We start from the raw sequence: 19,714 nt of genomic DNA on the forward strand, positions 1-19,714 counted from the left end.
GCTTTCCTTAAAGTTAATTAAGTCTGACTGATGAATAGATATAATGGAAAAATAATTAAGGAAACAAAATGATAGGGGCTCATAAGCTATTCTAAAAACTTAACTCCTCAGAGCTCTTGTGAAAATGCTGAGGGAATGGATAGCCAAAGGTATGCTCGAGAACTAACCTTTTAAGGCAAGTGAGCAAGGGGAAACTAGCTCCAGGACAGGGACTACACTGGTAACAACCTTAAGCCAGGGGTTCTTAACTTGGGATCAACCCCAAAGAGGGTACATGGATAGGTTTCAGAAAGTCCATGAACTTAGACAGGAAAATTACATCTTCATTTTCACTAACCTCTAACTGAAATTTAGCTTTTCCTTCAAATATCTAAAATCATTATTCTGAGGAGAGGAGCATTGGTTTCACCCAAGGATGTGCTGGTAAATATTTAACAATCATCTCACCAAAAAAAAAATGAATACACTACACACTTTTAAATTTAATCTGAATCATTAATATGTTGTCACTTTATTGCATCTAGAAAATTGACAAAACAATAAACCAAGTAGTGTTTGTTGATTTCTGAGGTGTAAATGCTCACCATGAAAATTTAACAAAAAGTACTCAGAATTTGGTTTAAGCTGGCTCCAGCACAATTCTAGTTTCAGTATATTGCCAAAAAAGTTGATGACATATGGGAGAAGGTTAAAAAATCATGCCCTAACCATCTTTTCTTTTCTTTTTTTCTGGTATTTTGTTTTTTCCCAACTACATGTCAAGATAATTTTTTACCACTTTATAAGATTTTGAGTTCCAATTTTTTCTCCCTCTCCCCTCCCCTCTTCTGAAAATGGTAGGCAGTTTGATATAGGTTATACATATGCTGTCATGTAAAACATTTCCATATTAGTCACAGTTGTGAAAGAAGAAATAGATCAAAAAGAAAAAAACCCATAAAAATTAATAAAGTTAGTGAAGAAAAATATGCTTCAATCTGCATTCAGCCTCCACCAATTCTTTATCTGGATGTGGACAGCACTTTCCATTGTGAGTCCTTTGTACTTCTCTTGTTTTGCTGAGAAAAACTGAGTCATTCATAGTTTATCATCACACAATGTTACTGATACTGTGTTACATCACACAATGTTCCTGATACTGCTCCTTTCACTTTGCATCAGTTCATACAAGTCTTTCCAGGTTTTTTCTGAAATTGGGTTGTTCATCATTTCTTACTGCACAATAGTATTCCACTACATTTATATACCACAGCTTCTTTAGCTATTCCCCAATTGATGGGTATCCCCTCAATTTCCAATATTTTGCCACCACAAAAAGGCTATTTTCAATATTTATGCACATGTAGGGCCTTTCCCCCTTTTTTAATGATCTCTTTGGGATACATAGTACTGGAATTGCTGGATCAAAGGGTGTGCACAGTTTGGTTGCCCTTTGGGCATAGTTCCAAACTATTCACCAGAATGGTTGGATCAATTCACAGGTCCACCAACAATGCATTGGTGTCCCAATTTTCCCACATCCCCTCTAGCATTTATCATTTTCCTTTTCTGCCATATTAGCCTGTCTGAGAAGTGAGTGATACCTCAGAGTTGTTTTAATTCACATTTCTTTAATCAAAAGTGATTTAGAGGACTTCTTCATATGTCTACAGATAGTTTTGATTTCTTTATCTGAAAACTACCTGTTCTTCAGGCAGTTTTCAGAGGAAGAAATTAAGGTTATCTATAGTCATATGAAAAATGCTCTAAATCGCTATTGATTAGAGGCAAATCAAAAGAATTCTGAGGTACCACATCACATCTATCAGATTGGCTAACATGACAAAATAGGAAAATGATAAATATTGGAGAGGATGTGGGAGATTTGGAACACCAATGTATTGTTGGTGGAGCTGTGAGTTGATTCAGCCATTCTGGAGAGCAGTTTGAAACTATGCCCACAAGGCTATAAAAATGTATGTACCCTTTGACCCAGCAATATTGATTCTAGAGCTGTGTCCAAAGAAGATCATAAAAAATGAGAAGAGTACCCACATATACAAAAATATTTTTAGCAGTTCTTGTTGTAGTGGCCAAGAACTGGAAATTGAGGAGATGCCCATCAATTGGGGAATGGCTAAACAAATTGTGAATGTAATGGAAGGCTATTGTGCTATAAGAAATGATGAAAAAGTGGATTTCAGAAAAAAATGGAAACACTTATGTAAACTGATGCTGAGTGAAGTGAGCAGAACCAGGAGAACATTATATACAGTAACACCTGCAGTGTGTGGGGACTGATTTAGATAGACTTATCTCTTCTCAGCAATGAAAGGACTTAAAATATCTCCAAAGGACTCAGGATGCAAAATGCTATCCATGTCCAGAGAAAGAACTATGGAGTCAGAATGCAGAATGAAGCAGAATATCTTCTCTTTTGTTATGTTTTGTTTTACTTTTCTCATGGTTTCTCCCATTCACTATAATTCTTCTCATGCAACATGACTAACATGAAAATGTGTTTAATATGAATGGATATGTAGAGCCCATATAAAATTGCAAGTCATCTTGGGGTGAAAGTAGGGAAGGAGGGGGAGAAAATTTAAAGCTTATGGAAGTGAATGTTGAAAACCGGAAACAAATAAATTAATACATTTTTGGCAAAAAACACTATGTGTTCCTATTCTTTGACAATTTTTTGGAGAAATGGATTGTATTATTAATTTGACTCAGTTCTCTATATATTTGAAAAATGAGGCATTTATCAGAGACACTTGCTGTAAAGATTGCTTGCCAGTTTTCTGCTTTCCTTCTCATCTTGATTGCATTGGTTTTGTTTATGCAAAAGCTTATAATTTAATATATTAAAATTATCTATTTTATATTTCATCATGTTCTCTATCTCTTGTTTGGTCACGAATTCCTCCCTTCTCCATGGATCTGACAGGTAGACTATTCCTTGCTCTTCTAATTTGCTTATGGTGTCACCTTTTATGTCTAAATCATATATCCATTTTAAACTTATCTTAGTATATGGTGTGAGATGTTGGTGTATACCTAGTTTGTGCCCTCCAATTTTCCCAGAAGTTTTTTTGTCAAATAGTGAGTTCTTATCCCAAAGGCTAGTGTCTTTGGGTTTATCAAACACTAGACTGCTATGGTCATTTCCTATTGTGTCTTGTGTACCAAATAATCTATTCTATCTATTCACCACTCTATTTCTTTTCCAGTATCTGATATTTTTGATGATTACTACTTTCTAATATAGTTTGAGATCTGGTATTGCTAGGTTACCTTACCTTTTGTTTTTTTCCCATTAATTCCCTTGACATTCTTGACCTTTTGTTCTTCTAGATAATTATTTTCATAATTATTCATTGATTTTGCTCAGATTGTCAGATTTATTGGCATATAATTTGGGAAAATATTTTGTAATCATTGCTTTAATTTCTTTTTCACTGTTGGTGATTTTACCCTTTTACTTTTGATATTGGATATTTGATTTTCTTTCTTTTTTAAAAAATAAAATTAATCAATGGTTTGTCTATCTTATTGGCTTCTCCACCCCCAGTCTCTGCCCATAAAACCAGCTTCTAGTTTTATATGTTAGCTCAGTTTTGTATTTTCAGTTTTATTATTCTCACCTTTGATTTTCAGGATTTCCAATATGATGCTCAATTGGGGATTTTTGAATTTGTTCTTTTTCTAGTTTTTTTTTCTTAGTTGCATGCCCAATTTATCGATAAGCTCTTTCTCTATTCTGTTGATGTAAGAATTTAGAGAAATAAAATTTTGCTTAAGTACTGCTTTGGTTGCATCCCACAAATTTTGGAATGTTGTCTCATTGCTGTCATTTTCTTTTATGAAATTATTGATTGTTTCTATCATTTGTTCTTTAACTCACTTATTCTTTAGTATTAAACTATTTAGTTTCCTATAAGTTTTAATCTATCTTTCCACTGCCCATTCAGTAAAGGTTGAATGTAATTTTTATTGCGTTATGACCTGAAAAAATATATTTAATATTTTTGTCTTTCTACATTTGAATTTGAGGTTTTTATTCTGTAATGCATGGTCAGTTTTTTGTGTAGGTGCCATATGCTGCTGAGAAAAGGTATACTCCTTTCTATTCCCATTCATTTTTCTCCAAAAGTCTGTCATATCTAATTTTTCCAATATTCTACTCACCTCTTTAGTATCTTTCTTCTTTACTTTTCGATTGGATTTCTTGAGTTCTGAGAGGGGACAGTTGAGTTCCCCACTAGTATAGTTTTGCTATCTATTTCTTCCTGTTATTTATTTAACTTCTTTAAGAATCTGGATGCTATACCACTTGGTGCATATATGTTTAACATCAATATTACTTCATTGGGTATGGTACCTTTTAGCAAGATGTAGTTACCTTCCTTATCTCTTTTAATTAGGTCTATTTTGCTTTTGCTTTGTTTGAGATCAGGATTGCTACCCCTGCTTTTTTTCTTTCACTCCAGCTGAAGCATAATAGATTCTACTCTAATCCCTTACCTTTACTCTGTGAGTATCATCATAATAACTTTCTATTGTCAGATTCTATTTTTGGTTGTTGCTGTTTTTTGCTTGTCTTTTTTGACCTTCTTCCTTTCTTTTAAATTTGGGCTCTGCTCCCAGAGTGGAAGGGACACTGTCTTAGGCTTCTTATGCCAGATCTTCAGGCCCTGGTTGTTTACCTAGTGCTGCAGTGATGTTGCCCTGAGGCCCATAGGAGATGCTTATGTCTGGTGTGCTGAGGCAGTGTGTTGTATGTGTGTGTGGGGGGGCAGGAAGCTGGTGCTTCTGGAGGCCCTAGGTATTTGGCAGCTCACCTGGTGGTGAGCGAGGGTTCTAGTGCTAGTGTATGGCTTGTGCTAAGGCCAGTGGGGGTGTTTCTTCATTTGCCAGGGCTACATTGCTAATCTGGCTGCTAGAAGCTGCTTGTTTGCCTGGGACTATGCTCAAGCATGTTGTATTCTGGCCCCCAGAGTCTGCCTGTTCCCATGACTATGCTGAGGCATGTGGAGGCTCCTAGTGTTAATGTTTGCCTACTCTACAACGCACAGGATCTCCTAATGGTTTTCTGAGGTGGGGCTTGCTGGGATGCTTTCTGTACTACACTGCACTCCCCTTTTACCTGAGTGAGACAGACCTTTCTTGCTGATCTTCTAAGTTTCTTGGGCTGAAAGATTGTTTCACTCATTTTTTGTTGGTTCTGCTGTTCCAGAATTTGCTTTAGGGTGCTATTTTGTGGTTATTTGGAGGTGAATATGGGAGAGTTATGGCAATTTACTGCTTACTCCACCATCTTGGCTCCTGGAAGTCTTTCTTTTCCATAACCTTCTTAAAGCCCATATAATGCCCACACATTCACAGGTACAAAAGTGGATAAATTGCATAATTAATATTGATGATAACAACAATAACCTACCTTCCAGGATTGTTGTGAGGATCAAAGGGCATAACATTTATAAAGCACTTAGCACAGTGCCTGGCACATAGTAAGTGCTTAATAAATATCAGTTATTATTATTTCTGCCATTTCTTATGACCTATGTACTCTGTTAGTGAGCTCAAAGCCTGAATGTATGGATGAGAGAGTAGGCTGCTGGGGACGCCAGAGGTTTCTTAATGTGACTGTGAGTCAGAGTCTTTGTTCTTGTGAGTCATTAGTGATTTAAAAGAATGTGACTAGTATGATCCTTGGAGTATCAGAAAATTTAGTGTACATTGGTGGGTTGTCAGAATGGAGAGAAAAATGTCCATTGATGTCTTGGGGGTGATTCTTCATTGTAGCTTAGCAAATATTAGCTATGATCATTAATTGCTTCAAATGTTGGATAACTGACCAGTAGTATCTGACCCTCCAAATAGCTAGATGAGAATTTAATTATGTTGCTCAGGGAGAAACCAAAAACTAAATGTGAGAGTATATGAAAGAGGAGAGAGAGAGTATGTCCAGATACCAATAAGGAAGGAGTATTGGATCTGGAAACTCACTAAATAAGACTTTTTACTTCTCTGGGCTTCAGTTTTCTCTAACACAAAACAGGAGGGTTAGATTATATGATCTCTAAAATTCTTTCCAGTTCTAAATCTATGATACTTTTCTCTTTTTTAAGTTGAGTTCAAATACCAACCAATCAATCAATCAAACACACACATTTATGGAGCTCTTGCTATGTGGCAGGCACTATGGTAGGCAATGGTGATACAAAGACAAGAATTAAATGATTCTCTGGCCTTAAGGAGTTTCTATTCTTTTGGAGGAAACAATACGTGATCTTGGGCTGAAGTAATGGGGGCATAGACTCCAGAAATAGAGAGGTGATAGGCCCACTGTACTTTGTCCTAATAAGGTCTCATGGGTAAGGTCGTGATTAAGAAGGACATTGATATACTATAGAGTGTCCAGAAGATGGAGAATAGGGGAAGATGGTGAAGAACAGGGAAGGATTAATTAATGCTCAGAGGTGTGGAACCTGCAGCCTCTGGCTCCCTAGGTCCTTAAGTGTGGCCCTTTGACTGAACCCAAACTTCACAGAACAAATTCTCTTAATAAAAGGGCCACACTTGGGGACCTAGAAGGCCACATGTGGCCTTGAGGCTGCAAGTTTCCCACCCCGGCAGATAAAAGATGACTGTAGATTTTCAAAAGGGAGAGCTATCATGAAAAGGAAAGATTAATTATATTCTGTTCTCTCCTGGAGGGCACAAGGAAGACCAATGGGGAGGGGGGCAAGATGACAAAAAATCCCCAAACAAATCTTAGCTTAAGATTAGGAAAATCTTCCTAACAATTGCTGAAATTTTCATTCCTTGAGGTGCCTTAAGAGATGATAGATTCCTTGTCATTGGTGGTGTTGAAGGAGAGGCTGTACAATGGTTTGTCAAATATGTTAGAATATGATGGCCATTCCTTTCATCCACTGGACTGAATGGCCACTGAGGTTCCTTCCAATGCTCAAATTCTGTGACGCTGCTATTCTATATAGGTAGGGTAGGTACGAAACATCTATGTATAAATATTAGAAAATTGCTGGGCAAAGACATTAACAATTGGAGGAATTAGGAAAAAGCTTATGTAGTAGATGACCTTTCAGCTAAACTTTGAAAGAAGCTGAGAATCCCAGGCTGTGAATGTTATAAGGGGGTGAATTCTCGGCATGGTAGGGTGCTAATAGGAAGAGTCCATAGCGATGCAGAAGATGTGTGAGCATCAGCATGGAGGTCAGTTGGGCAGGACTGTAAATGCTTGAAGGGAAGTAATACAAGAGTCTTGGAAATACAAGCTGGACCCAAGATATAACATGAGCTTTGCATTCCTAGGCACTCATGGTGTTAATGATCTCAAATCGTTCTAACATATATGTAAGTAGCTTTCAATGAAGCTGATGGCATAGATCATTCATAGACAATATGCTAATAGTGTTGATTTTAACCAGGGTCCAGAGTTCTGTGACAACTTGACAATGCATACAGAAGGATATTCTGAAGGGAGACAGATTATTTTCTGGATAATCTTCGCAAGGACCAGTAAAACTCACAGACATATCAACACAAGAATAGATAGCCAGGGATTCAAGGTGACTGTGGTTTGGCTGTAACTAACTGTAATTAGTTTTACATATCTCTTTTCTCTGTTCATGTTCCACATGAACAGCAGCTTGGTTCTGAGGAAAGACAAAAATAATAGCTAGCACTTATACAGACTTTACCACATGCCAGGTAGTATACTAAGTACCTTACAGTAATTATCCTACCCTACATGGTCTTCATAACAACCCTGGGAGGTAGGTGGTATTTTTATTCCCATTTTACAGGTGAGAAAACTAAGATTAAGTGACTTATCTAGGGTCGCTCAGCTAATAAGGGTCTAAGGCCAGATTGAACTTAGGTCTCCTTTTTGAAAGGCCTAGTGCTCTATCCATTCTACCACCTAGCTGCTCATAAAGATTTTTAGTTAGATTCAGAGGCAGAATCGTAATCATGACTTAGAGCTAGAAGGAACCATAGAGGTTATCACTTCCAGTGCTTTGTTTTCAGTCATGTCCAGTTCTTTGTGGCCCTTTTCGGCTTTCTTGGCAAAGATATTGGAGAACTTTGCCATTTCCTTTTCCAGCTGATTTTACAGATGAAACTGAGGCAAACAGGGTTAAATGATTTGCTCAAGGTCACACAACTAGTAAGTGTCTGAGGCTGGATTTGAACTCAGGAAGAGGAATCTTTCTGACTACAGGCCCAGCACTCTATCTACAACTCCATCTAGCTGTCCCATCTATTCCAGTCTCATTTTGTAGAAAAGACTGGAGTCTGAATCTTAGTACTTGTACTTACTTGAATTTGAGGTACCAGCCAGTCACTCTTTCCTTATTTACCAAATGGAGATCATTTGTTATGCCACTTATCTCACAGAGTTGTTATTAAGAACCTTAAAGTTTTATAAATCATGATATATGATATGAATGAGTTATTGTTATAATTATCAAGGCCATTTTTACTTAATATTAGCACCAAGTGTATTCTTTCTTAAATATACTGGTATCATGAAGCCTTGGAGTAGATAGATATATCTTTGTACTTGCTTGTGCAATGATCCCAACTGGTTCACTCCTGCTTTGGTGCCCTGCTTCCCCTGCGATGCTCATAATGGACAAACATGGAGAGAGGTGGTGTGATAAGGAGGAACAACACACGATTTGGTATGAGTTCAACCTGTGTTTGAATCATGGTTCTGTTCCATACTACCTTGGTGACCTTGGGAAAATTATTATTTCTTTTTATCTCACTGGGCCTCAGTTTCCATATCTATAAGTTGAAAGTGTTAGACTAGATGACCTGTAAGTCCCTTCTGGTTTTAAACCAAGACAGTGCGGTGTAGTGGATAGGGTACTGGAATTGACGTGAAGAAGGCTGGAGTTCAGATTCTACTTCAGAATCTTGAAAGTACCCTAGAAAGTAACTTTACTTCTCAATGTCTCAGTTTCCTCATCTAAAAATTGAGGGTAGTAGACTTGATGAGCTCTAACATACCTTCCATCTCTAAATCTGTAGTCTAGGACATTCATTTCTTCTCATTTGTAAAATGAAGATGATGAAAAGGTAACAGTCTCCTAAGATTGTTGTATAGATTAAATGAGATAGAGTACAGTATGTGTAACCATGAAGTACTATGTAGATTTAAGTTATTATTGAACTCAAAAACTCTTTCATTCGATCACCACCCCCATTTCAGAGCTCCTTGACCCATTTTAACATTTTAGGGGAAAATGAAAGTGAAACACAGTTCAGATTATAGGACCATAGATTTAAAGGTAGAAGGGACTTTAGAGGCCATGGAGTCTAATTTACTTCTAAGGAAACTTACGAACAGAGGGATAAAATGATTGTTCATGCAGCTAATAATATAGGATTTAAATTCAGACTTTTGGGCAGTTAGGTGGTTTGGTAGGTAGAATATTGGTCTTGGAGTCAGGAAGATCTGAGTTCAAATGTGGCCTCAGATACTTACTGTATGACCTTGGGAGCACTTAACTCTGCTTATTTCAGTTTCCTCACCCTTTAAAAGAAATGGAAAAGGATATGGTGAACCACTTCAGTATCTTTGCCAAGAAAACCCCAAGTGGAGTCACTAAGAGTCAGATATGACTGAAAAACCAGACAACAGAAACAACAACTTATTGATTCCAAGTTGAACATGCCATCTAGCTGTCTGCTAGTCTTCATCTGTAACATTTACCAGTAATCTAACAAAAGCAGGCATCCTGTGGGGAACGTGAGTTTACAACAATAGTGCCAACAAAACAAGCAAACTTGTGTACGTGTTTTATTTCCATTTTAAATTATGACTCAACCTGTTTCAGTTTTAGGGAAGAAAACAGACAAATTGGAGCGGATTCAGAGAACAACGAAAATGACTGTGAGGTGGTAAGAGATGACAGGAAAAGAAGAAACACTTGGTTTACTGACTCAGGGATATATGTATTATGGCCATCTACACATTTTTAAAGGATATTGTAAACAAGGAAGAGGGAAGAAATTATTTTGTCATAGTATAGAGGGAAGCCATGTATATATTTGTAGAGGATGGTATTAACAAGTAAAATACATGTCTAACTGCTGAGAAAATATTCCCACTGAAAGCTATTAGATTACGGTGGTGAAGAGGAAGGAAGAGCCAGATCTTGAGGACATGATTTCTTGTTATGCAGAAAGAGGAAGTGAGTGAGAGGGAAGACTTGAAACATAGCTAGAAGATTAAAGGGACATTTGCCTATTCTAATCAATCTATTCAGCTCACCTTCTGATGTTATGGAAGAACTCCTTGCAGATTAGATAAAGTTGTGCCAAGTAATACAAATTTTTGCACCGTTGAAGTTATTGTCTATTTTGAAAACCCAATAATATCAAATATTAGTGGAATCACTCAGTTGACAACCTTAAATTTATTCTATGGAGAAAAATATTTTTTTAAATATACCAGAAAAGAGCTGTGAGATGAAAGATGGCAAATATTCAAGACAACCTTCAATTTGTGCCATCTATCACCTTCTCACTTAAAAAGGGCCTTTGCACATTGCCAAGTTATGTTACTATGCCAGTGGAAACAGGTTTCATAAAACTTAACAGCAAGCCATAAGTGAGAACATCCTAATCTTACTTAATTTCCTTTTTAGAAAAGGAGATGGTTTAAACTATCAAGGGAGAATGTACTTGGGCTATATTGAATCTGATCTTCGCAAAGGTTAAAACAATATCTGAACCCTGAAAAATTTTGAGGAAGAGCTTGTTTGAATAATTCACTGTCCCTCACCTACTCTCCCCCTTCCTTACTTCTATTTAAAGGTATACCTGGAGTTGGGAGAAATTTTGGATTCATTTTGGTTTTTTTGAAGCTCTCTATTGAGTTGTCTTTTAGGGAATCAAATGTCTTGCATGGCTGGCTTCTAAATTTAGAGAAGGGACTCATGACATGCTGTGTGGACTCCTTTGGCATTCTGATGAAACCTCTGGACTCCTCAGAACAATGTTTTTAAATGAATAAAACAAAAGACATAGGATAACAAAGGAGATCAATTACATTGAAATATTTTATTAAAATATTAAACAAAAAAAAAGCTCATGAATCCCAGATTAAGAAACTTTATTTAGGGACTGAGTGAATGGTCAAATTTTCATTTATGAAATTTCATAGGAGATCTTCTTGTAAGTGATATCGGGGCACAAGGGAGTAACTGGGTTCTTTGGGTATGTTAAGGAAATGGTGGTCTATGTTTATTTCATGTCCATGCAAATTCAGTAGCAACTTTGGAAGGAAATTACACTCTGCTTTGTAGTACGTCTGTGTAATGTGCATAACAATAAATCATCTTTTCTCTCTTGCGGTGCACTGCAGTTATAGGAAGTCTGTCATAATGCAATACTCAATTCTTTTCAAATACAAGATACAAGATGAACAAAAAACGATGCCAGAAAAAGAAAGCCTTTATTCAGTTGGGGCAAAAAAAAATTGCAGCTAATCTCCCTCTTCCTCTCTCTTCCCTTTCCTGACTCCTCCTCTCTCATACTTCTATATGTCTGTAGAGTCTATATAGGTATTACAATAGCATGGAAGCCATATATAATGGCCAGCTTATGGTCAGATAAATACAAGGAGCTTCCTTGGCTTACCTTTCTATGCACTTCTGCGTTTTTAACTCTGGGATGTTTTAATGATTACTCACATTTCCCTGTTTAGCTTTTAGGAGAGGGAGAGAGTGCTGGGCTCACAATGAGTGGGACAAAGTTTTAGAATAAGCCCTGCCATTTATTGACCTTGGCTTCCCCTGTAACCTATTATTTAGCTTCCATATTTGCAAAATGGGTATCATGACATCTCTACCATCAACCTCAGAGGTTTCTTTCAAAAATTGAAAAGTAATAGCTGAATATGGCTTAGATTTCTTTCCTGGAAAATTTCTTTTTTATATGTCGCAACCGTAATTAATTAGAGAATGTCTCTTATTCATATAAATTTCGATGAGTTCCTTATATAGCCTGGAAATGATACCTTTACTAGAGAAATTTGTGGTAAAGATTTTTCCCCTTTCTTGATTATTTCCCTTCTAATCTTAGCTGTATTGGATTTGTTTGTGAAAAATGCTCCAAATCACTAATAATTAGAGAAATGCAAATGAAAGCAATTCTGAAATTCCACTTCACACTCATCAGATTGGCAGAGGTGACAAAAAACAGAAAATAACAAATGGCTTAGGGGCTTCAGGGAAACAAGCACATTTATGCACTGTTGGTGAAGCTGTGCACTGGTCCAGCCATCCTAAGAAAAAAAAAAGCTTGAAATTATTTTCCCAAAGTTACAAAGCTTCATATCCTATAACTTAGAGATATCATTACTTGACCCATACGCCAAAAAGGTCAAAGGAAGAGGAAAAAGTCTTATATATAGCAAAACATTTATAGAAGTGTATTCCCCCCAATGGGAAAGCATTAGAATCTAAAGGGGGTGCTCATAAATTGGGAAATGGCTGAACAAATTATTCTATATCAATGTAATGGAACACTATTGTGCTATAACAAATGAAAACATAGTTTCCAAGAGACATAGGAAGACTTATATGAACTGATACAGAGTGAAGGGAACAATTTATAACATCAAAATTATCTTATAATGTCATATACAAAAAATGAGCAAATTCTGAAAGCCTTAGGAGTTCTGATCATTACAAGGATCAACCATAATTCTAGAGGATTGATGCCAAAGAATATTGTCCACTTCATGACAGAGAGAGAGAAGATAGATGAATATGAAGAATGAGAAGTACAGTTTTGGGTGTGGCTCATGTAAGAATTTGTTATTTTCTTTATTTTTCTTCTTTCTCTTTGTTTTTCTTTTTGGCGTATGTTTTTGTTAGTTTCATATTCTGTAATTTATTTCAGCATTTTGTAGATGATTAACAAAATATTTATGATTTCATCACAGTTGTATGTAGATGCTAACTGTGAGGAGATCACAATCTCTCCATAGCCCAGAAAACTTTCTTCACAAATTGTTGATTTAAGAAAGAAAAATAAAGATCTAGTAATTATCTGGTGGCCAACACTGGAGCTGAGATCTCTGAATTTCAATTGGCTACTCTTTGGACTGCAAATGTATGGTCAGTCACTGAGTCCTTCCTCACTCTTGTCAGGTGACAGAGCATGTGCTTTTCAGACATCACCTTTGGGAACCTAGGGCCACCTTCTGGACAGGTGGAGACACTAGAGTTCGATTTTAGTGGTGAAGACAGTCAATAGCTACAGGGAAAACACATCTGAAAACATGCCTTGTGTGGACCCACCCTCAATCTGTGCGAGTTAAGATAGTTATAGGGAAGATCTGGGTCTTTAGGAGAGTGCCAGTTCCTATTAGTTCTTGTTTAAACCACATGTGTAGGAAAAACAACCTGTTGTTTCTCTTTTACCTTGACCTAATATTTTTCTAAGAAAAGTTTCTGGGGTGATTTTCATGAACCTTGTCTAGAGAATAGGATGTGATAGGAGTTGAAAGGAATATATTCTCCCCAAAAAGAACAGCTCGGTTGTAATGAAGCCCAGAAGGATGAATTTCCCTAGATATAGGTATTCCCTGAATGTTACCTTTCTCACTAGCACTATAGAAATGGAGAAGAAGAGACGGAAGAGGTACACAATGTGTATGTAATGGAAAGATGTCTTGTTATTTTTCTTTTAATGTTATTTAATTAAATACTTTAAGTAACTGTGTCCTCAGGTTTTAGTAACAATGAAATATTAGTTGAAACTTAATAGTTGTGCATTTGAATATAGATTGACCCAAGGCATACTTTGAGCCTGGGTCAGTTTTCAGGGAATCTGTGTGTGAGGGAGAATTGGATGATAGAGGTTATTCCCAAAATCTTAGTGCAATTTTAAGTATTAAAGCTGAAAATTACAGTAAGACATTTGGAGCAACTTATATATGTGTAGTTTTTTAGAAACAATGTTATCAACCCCATGCTAATTACCTTTGGTCCTCTGTTTTGAATGTGCCCATTTGAATAGTTGCATTGACTATCTCATGAAAAACTTCAGTAGCAAACGCTGGCACCCCCGTCAGAAAGTGTTTATTAATTGAACCAAGCTATTTACCATAATTTGATTTGGATGTCACAATTACCTTTATCTCACGCTTCCCCCTTTCCCTACCTTTGTAGTTGTTCAGTCCTTTCCAACGACCCATGATCCCATTTGTAATTTTTTTGACAAAGATAGTAGAGTGGTTTGTCATTTCCCTCTCCAGCTCATTTTACAGATGAGGAAACTGAAGCAAACAAGGTTAAGTGACTTGCTCAGGGGCACACAGCTAAGTGTCTGAGGCTAGATTTGAGCTCAATAAAATGAGTCTTCTTGACTTCAGGCTTGGTACTCCGTCCACTGTGCCACCTAACTGCCCTCTCTTCCTTTATCTGCTTGCACTCAAACTAGTGCTATCCCCCCTCCACCATTTTTTGGGGGGGTCAGACATGATTGGATCAACATTGAAAATAATCTCTCTGTAGCTCTGTAAGAAAGAGAAAGGAGAATTATTGCAGTACAAATGTATACTTGTATAATGTGATAGGAGAAAATTCTTGCCTTGTGGTGCTGCCAAGATATTCTTAAATCTGCTGTCCCTCTGGACTAAAAGGAGTTCTCTGACCTCTCCAAGATATTTGAGTCACTAATGCATAGTAGGTACTTTGCTATTCTCCAAAAGTTTCATAATCTGGTCTGGACTTGTGACTTTCCGAGGAAAGTCACCTGTGTGGAAAACTTCTTCCATTGGTATTACAACTGTAACTTATAGTCATAGAGGTGTCCAGGGCATTGAGAGGTTAAGTGATTTGCCCATGGTCACAGAACCAATATATCTCAGAGGGAAGACTGTTTTTTACAAGAAATGGGTTTTCCTCACTTCAAGGCTAAGTCTCTCTCCAGAAAGCCATACTGCCTCTCATCTTGTATCTTGCTGGGCAGATAATAGGTGCTCAAGAAATGATTGATTGATTTAATGAAAGCTTGTATTGCTCTTAGAAACAACAGATATGTTGGTAATAGCTTCTTGGTTCCTGAAGTTTTATACTTAGGAATTACTTGATCTGTGATACTATGCTTACCTATTTTTGGTAGGCCCTCAATTATTCTGTCATCTTTTACTGTCCCCAGAAGGTGTTGGGATGTAATTTCTCTCCTTCCTCCCCGCTTTCTTTCTTTCTACTCTATTCTGGATCAGTCTTGCCTGGCGGATATTAGAGATGGCACTGAAGATATGAGTAATTGTAGGGACATAGAAAGATGAGCTCTGGACCTAATCATTCTGATTCATTTTGCTTTAAATGTGCCTATGTCAAGCACTAAGTATTAAAAGAGATGGTGTTTGGAAGTTTCTAAACAGGATTAAAATATGTATTTACTAATCATTGTCATATACAGCATAATTTCACTCACCATATCCTTATCAATATAGAGGAGTGCAAGGAGAGCTGGCTCTGAGGGCCTGGGTTAAAAATCCCCCCTGTGATTTTTACTTCTTTGGAAAAACCACAGCTATCCCATAGTACTTTGGCTTCAGCTTGCTTACCTGTAAAATGAGGGAGGTTGTTCTGTGTAATAGGGGTTTGAGAACTGACTGCCATCTTGGAATTTGTTATTCTTAGAAAAATCATTCCTTTCTCAGTTCTAAGAAGTAATTTGAGGATTATTGCAAACTTTGATCCAGAAGGCAAAATTGAATCATACCCCAGAATTCTTGAAGAGACATAGTAAGAGAGAGATGGACTGAAAGGAAGTATTGGGGAACCCAGTAGCCAAGCAACTTCATTAGTGGGGTCAGCCTCTGTGGCCTTTTCTTGGACCTGAAAAACTGAGCCAGAAAAAATTGGTGACAAAGGAACAAGAGGTGAAAAGTGAAAGGAAAAGTAGGGCTGAGCTACAGTAGACAAGGGAGAGACAGAGAAGGGTGACAGGCCCTAAGGTCATCTCAGAGCAAGAGATTTGAGCTGAAGCCACCAGTTATACACTCCTATTCAAAAAGTAAAGGGGCAAGAAAAGATCCTTTCCTCCCTCCTTATGCTTGTCCATTAACAGATACTGCGATAATGATAATGATAACTAGTATTTATATAGTCCTCTAAATTTTGCAAAATGTTTCACAAATATTATCACCTTTGATCCTTACAACAGGTCTGGAAGATGGGAGCTTTATTATCCCCATTATACAGATGAGAAAACTGAGACAGAAAGAAGTTAAGTGACTTACTTATCTAGGTCATAGAGGCAGTATCTGAGGCTGGATTTGAACTCAAGTTTTCCTGACTCCAGACCCAACACTCTCTCCACTATTCCACCTAACATTTTCTGCTTCCTTCTTTACTCAAATGTTTATAGTAACTTGAATTATGATTCAACTATAAAGAGACTAAGGGGTAGCCGGAGATAATCATCCATTTAAATTAAGGCAGAGAGCCAAACCTTTGCCCAAGCATTAGGATTTTCTTATTAGAGACTGAGTAGTTGTGATTGCAGTCCTAACTTTTCATTTATTACAAAGTATACAATCCAATGAAGTAACCAAGTGGACCTGTATGTTGCCCATAGGCTAAGGCAGATGATCTTAATTTTTTAATTGGGTGTGGCTGATTAGAACTCTTGGTCAAAGGGGTTGAGGGACAGAGAATGGTTATAACTATGCGTTAACTGTTTCCTCCCTTCAGTAATACTTGCATCCACCAGTATTACAACCAGCTCAAGATCCACGATTCCACGAAAAATTGAACAAGACATAGATTGAATAAATGAAAAATCTGAATTATAGACTGTTTTAAAAGAAGTGGAGTTCTATGGATTAACATTAGAAAAAAATAGAGTCAGTATACAGAAAGAAAAAAAGAGAAAGGCAAAAGTGAAACACTCAAGAGCTTTATTTTCCAGTACTACTCTTGTATTATGTAGTAGAAAGTATATTGTCCAGTCAAGTATTTGTTTTATTGAATAGGTTATATTGAGGTGTCATTAATGTTTTACCTTTTTATGTAAGTAATTCTTCTTAGAACCCTTAAAATTGATTACTATATGAAGGAAGATGTTTCCTGTGGCAACTTCATTTTTTCTGTTCTCAGTTTTGAATTGCATTTTGGATTGAAAGACCGCAGTTTAAATACCTCCCTAGACTCTTCTAAGCTGTGACACTGAGCAGGTCACCTAACCTTTAGATCTTTTAAGTTCCTCCTCCAGCCTTATATCCCACACTATAGATATGTTATGATTTCTATTGATTCAAGGATTTCTCCATGCTGACAGAATCAGCGATTCTTAGATTTGCCCATTGTGAAATTTGCCCATTGAACTTTATTAAAAAAAAAGAGGGCAAATATAAACAGCAGTCTAGCCCATAGGGATTACTATAGATTTGGGATCATAGAGTCTGAAATAAGGACACTTTGACTTTTATATATTTTCCAAGATTTGTAAATTTAGCCTTTATAGAGTTGGATTAGGCAAAAGTGTTATAACACAAAATAGCGCTATGTGGAAAACTGAATTTATTTCCTGCCCCCTAAACATGTTCCTCTGATAAACATGTTATTGCATGACTATTCTCCAAATTATAGAGAACTTAAAGCTAAAAGGGATATCCAGCTCCCTCATTTTCCTTTTTTTTTAATTTATTTAACTTTTAACATTCATTTTCACAAAATTTTGGGTTCCACATTTTCTCCCCTTTTGTCCCCTCCCCCCACCCCAGAACACCGAGCGTTCTAATTTCCCCCGTCTGCCAATCTGCCCTCCCTCCCTCCCTACCCCTTCCCTTTGGAAGGCAAGCAATTCAATATAGGCCAGATCTGTGTAGTTTTGCAAATGACTTCCATAATAGTAGTGTTGTGTAAGAACTAATTATATTTCCCTCCATCCTATCCTGTCCCCCATTACTTCTGTTCTCTCTTTTGATCCTGTCCCTCCCCATGAGTGTTGACCTCAAATTGCTCCCTCTTCCCCATGCCCTCGCTTCTATCATCCCCCCCACCCTGCTTATCCCCTTATCCCCCACTTTCCTGTATTGTAAGATAGGTTTTCATACCAAAATGAGTGTGCATTTTATTCCTTCCTTTAGTGGAATGTGATGAGAGTAAACTTCATGTTTTTCTCTCACCTCCCCTCTTTTTCCCTTCACTAAAAAGTCTTTTGCTTGCATCTTTTATGAGAGATAATTTTCCCCATTCCATTTCTCCCTTTCTCCTCCCAATATATTTCTCTCTCACTGCTTGATTTCATTTTTTTTTTTAAGATATGATCCCCTCCTCTTCAGTTCACTCTGTGTACTCCGTCTCTATGTGTGTGTGCATGTGCGTATGCACGTGTGTGTGTGTTATCCCACCCTGTACCCAGATGCTGAATAGTTTCAAGAGTTACAAATATTGTCTTTCCATGTAGGAATGTAAACAGTTCAACTTTTGCAAAGTCCCTTATGACTTCTCTTTGCTATTTACTTTTTCATGCTTCTCTTCATTCTTGTGTTTGAAAGTCAAATTTTCTTTTCAGCTCTGGTCTTTTCATCAAGAATGCTTGAAAGTCCTCTATTTCATTGAAAGACCAATTTTTCCCCTGAAGTATTATACTCAGTTTTGCTGGGTAGGTGATTCTTGGTTTTAGTCCTAGTTCCTTTGACTTCTGGAATATCCTATTCCACCCCCTTCGATCCCTTAATGTGGAAGCTGCTAGATCTTGTGTTATCCTGATTGTATTTCCACAATACTTGAATTGTTTCTTTCTAGCTGCTTGCAATCTTTTCTCCTTGATCTGGGAACTCTGGAATTTGGCCACGATGTTCCTAGGAGTTTCTCTTTTTGGATCTCTTTCAGGTGGTGATCTGTGGATTCCTTGAATACTTATTTTGCCCTGTGGTTCTAGAATCTCAGGGCAGTTTTCCTTGATCATTTCATGAAAGATGATGTCTAGGCTCTTTTTTCGATCCTGGCTTTCAGGTAGGCCCATAATTTTTGAATTGTCTCTCCTGGATCTATTTTCCAGATCAGTTGTTTTTCCAATGAGATATTTCACATTATCTTCCATTTTTTCATTCTTTTGGTTTTGTTTTGTGATTTCTTGGTTTCTCATAAAGTCATTGGCCTCCATCTGTTCCATTCTAATTTTGAAAGAACTATTTTCTTCAGTGAGCTTTTGAATCTCCTTTTCCATTTGGCTAATTCTGCTTTTGAAAGCATTCTTCTCCTCCTTGGCTTCTTGAACCTCCTTTGCCAATTGAGTTAGCCTATTTTTCAAGGTGTTATTTTTTTCCGCATTTTTTTGGGTCTCCTTTAGCAGGGTGCTGATTTGTTGTTCATACTTTGCTTGCAAGTCTTTTATTACTCTTCCCAGTTTTTCCTCCACCTCTCTATCATGATTTAGAAAATTGTTTGGGCTCCTTAAGACCTTTTCCCAGAACAGATCCCATTGAGTGGGCTGGGATGTAGAAGCACTGACTTCCGTGTCTTCCCCTGATGGTGAGCACCGCTCTTCCTCATCAGAAAGGAGGGGAGGAGAAACCTGCTCACCAAGAAAGTAACCCTCAATAGTCTTGGTTTTTTTCCCTTTTCTGGGCATTTTCCCAGCCAGTGACTTGAGCTCTGAATATTCTCCTCACACCCACCTCGCCTCTGGATCTTCCCAGCTAGTGCTTGGGGTCTGATAATCT

This window comes from Notamacropus eugenii, chromosome 3 (assembly GCF_028372415.1).
Source record: "Notamacropus eugenii isolate mMacEug1 chromosome 3, mMacEug1.pri_v2, whole genome shotgun sequence".
Classification (NCBI taxonomy): domain Eukaryota; kingdom Metazoa; phylum Chordata; class Mammalia; order Diprotodontia; family Macropodidae; genus Notamacropus; species Notamacropus eugenii.